Raw genomic sequence first — 3261 nt, forward strand, 5'->3', positions numbered from 1 at the left:
ACACAGTGGCTGCAACAATGCACTCAAGCATAACAATGATTGTGAGGATGGCACAGGACTGGGCAGTGTTTCGTTCTGTAGTACATAGGGTCCTTATTAGTCGAAATTGACTCGACAGCACCCAACAACGACAACAACAATTTGCTCTGTAAACCTTCATCTAAAGTACAATTAAAAAATATATATATAATTTTAAAAAATTAATGGTGGAAATCATATAGATTCTTACAAAAGTTTGCTTTGTTGTCAAATGCCATAAAATGACCCCTCCTCCACTTTTTTTTATTTTCCTCAAAAGTCTAAAAATGAAAGTGAACTTCTTAAAAATCTCTTATGAATTAACTTTTTAAAACTGTATTCATATTGCTTCTTTACAGAAATCTCCAAATGCTTTATAAATCCTCATAACTTTCTAGGCAATATTATAATTTGTTGATTTCATATGAAGAATGCTTTGTTATAGTTTCTTCTCTGCAGAGATGCAATTTGGTAGCTATGATCTTTTATCAAACCCCTACCATGTTTTCTATCTTAGGTATTATTTCCATTACAGATGATAAAATTAGAGCTCAGAAAAGCTAAACAACTCATCCAAAGCCACATGACCCACAAATTGTGGAGCTGGGATTTGAATCCAGGCCTGTCTGGTGCTAGTGCCCAGGTGTATTCTACTCCACCCCTGTTGAGAACACTGAGCACAGATCAAGGAGACCCAAATTGGAATTTCCACTCTACCTTTTGGTCATGTGTCACCTTGGACAAGTCACTTGACCTCAGCTCTCTTGTCCGCAAGCTAGGGGATTACTGGCCTCACTTCTCACTATGGTGTAGTGCACAGTTCCAGGGGAAGCTATTTGCACATACTGCAGTATGCACAGCCTCTGGGGAGTGTTCATGAGGCAGCCCTGGGCCGATAATCATCCTGCTTAGTCAGAAGTTTGTTGTAGGTTTCCAACAGAAGATGCATGTAGAAATGCTCTAAAAACCCTCAAGCATGGTCCACAAATAAGGTGGTATCAGTACTGTTTTGCAAAAGCCTTCAGTAGGATGATCGACAGATACAACACAATCCCGATCAAAATTCCAACAGCATTCTTCACAAAAATGGAAAAACTAATCCTTATTTTTATATGGAAAACCGAGAGACTGAATGGCTGAAGCAATTTTGAACAAAGTCGGAGACCTCACACTTTTAGACTTCAAAGCTTATTACACAGCCACAGTAAACAAAACATAGACATAGTTTAATGATAGATGCATAGACCAATGGAGTAGAATTGAAAACTGAGAAATAAATCCAAATATTTATGGTCAATTGATTTTCAACAAGGGTGCCAAATCCATTCAATGGAGAAGGAACAGTCTTTTCAACAAATGATGCCGGAAAAGCTGGATTTTCACATGCAGAAAAAGGAAACAAGATCCATACCTTACACCACACACAAAACTAATTTAAAATGGATCAAGGTCCTAAATGTTAAATCTAAAACCATAAAATTCTTGGAAGAAAATACAGGAGCAAAGCTTTGGGACCTAATTTTTTTCAGTGATAGATCATCAGACACAACGGTGAATGAATGAGCAACAGAAAACAAAAACAGATAACTGGGACCTCATAAAAGTTAAATACTTAAGTTCTTCAAAAGAGTAAAGAGACAACCTACAGACTGGGAAAAATATCTCTGAGAATGATGTAACTGATAAGGGTCTAATATCTAAAATATAGAAAACTTCTACAACTTAACAACAAAAAGACAAATAGCCCAATCAAAAACTGGGCAAAGGACATGAAAAGACACTTCACCAAAGAGAATATTCAAATGGCCAACAGATACATGAAAAAATGCTCAACATCATTAGTCATCAGAGAAATGCAAATCAAAACCACAATGAGATACTATTTCACTGCTACTAGGACGGCTAAAATAAAAAAAAAAAAATCAATAACAAGTGTTGGAGGGGATGTGGGATTCTTGGAACCCTCATCCATTGCTGGTAGGAATGCAAAATGGTACAGTCATTGTGGAAAACAGTCAGATGGTTCCTCAAAAAACTAGAGGTAGAGCTGCCATATGACTTAGCAAATTCCACTACTAGGTGTATACCCTAGAGATCTAATGGAATTGACATAGACAGACGTATGCATACCTATGTTCATCACAGCACTATTCACAATAGCAAAAAGATGGGAACAAGCTAAGTGCCCATCAACCGATGAATGGATAAGTAAAATGTGGTACATACATACAATGGAATACTACTCAGCAATAAAGAAAAATGAGTTCCCAAAACATCTTACAATGTGGATGAACCTGGAGGACATTACGTTGAGCAAAATAAGTCAATCACACACACACACAAAATATTGTATGTTCTCACTTTTATAAAGTGACATGAATAGGTAAATATCCAGAAACTAATGTTCATTAGTGTTTACCAGGGATGGTGAGGGGAGCAAGGTGGATTCATTCTCTAGATAGTAGACCCTTGTTATTCTTGGTGATGGGAAAGGTAACACTGAATGAGGGTGAAGTGTACACAGCTTGACAAAGGTAAGCAATGTCACTAAGAAATATACAAAAGAAAAGGAACTGTTGGTAATTGCTATGGCATACATAAGTTTGAAATAACAGCAAAATCAACCAAAAAATATATTTGCTGTCACATATGTATGTAAGTAGGCATATATATGTATTGATATGTGTAAGTGTGTATATATAGATGTATGCATATGTGTGTGCATGTATGTGACTATGCACATATATTCATATATGTAATAAAGCACATAGGGGACACAGTTACAGATACTTCTTAGACATAACTAAACACCTCATGGGATTGGATTTCTGGATTTGAAGGATTAGGACCATAGTCTCATGGAAAACATCTCGGTCAATTGGCATAGTATAGTTCATAAAGTTATGTTCTGCATCTTAGTTTGATGAGTAGTATCTGGGGTCTTGAAAGCTTGTGAGCAGCCATCTAAGATACAACTATTGGTGTCTACTCATCCAGAGCAAAAGAGAAAGGAAACCAAAGACTCAAAGAAGAAACTAGTCTACAGGAGAAATAGTCTACATGAACCATGGCCTCATCTACCCTGAGACCAGAAGAACTAGAAGGTGCCTGGCTACCACTACCAACCATTCTAATCAGGGCCACAATAGATGGAATCTGATAGAATGGGAGAAAAATGTGAACAGAATCTCAAATTCCTAAAAAAAAAAGAGAGAGAGAGAAAAAAAGCCCTGCTGGACTGGT

This window comes from Trichechus manatus, unplaced genomic scaffold (genome assembly GCF_000243295.1).
Source record: "Trichechus manatus latirostris isolate Lorelei unplaced genomic scaffold, TriManLat1.0 scaffold00001, whole genome shotgun sequence".
In the NCBI taxonomy this organism is placed as follows: Eukaryota; Metazoa; Chordata; class Mammalia; order Sirenia; family Trichechidae; genus Trichechus; species Trichechus manatus.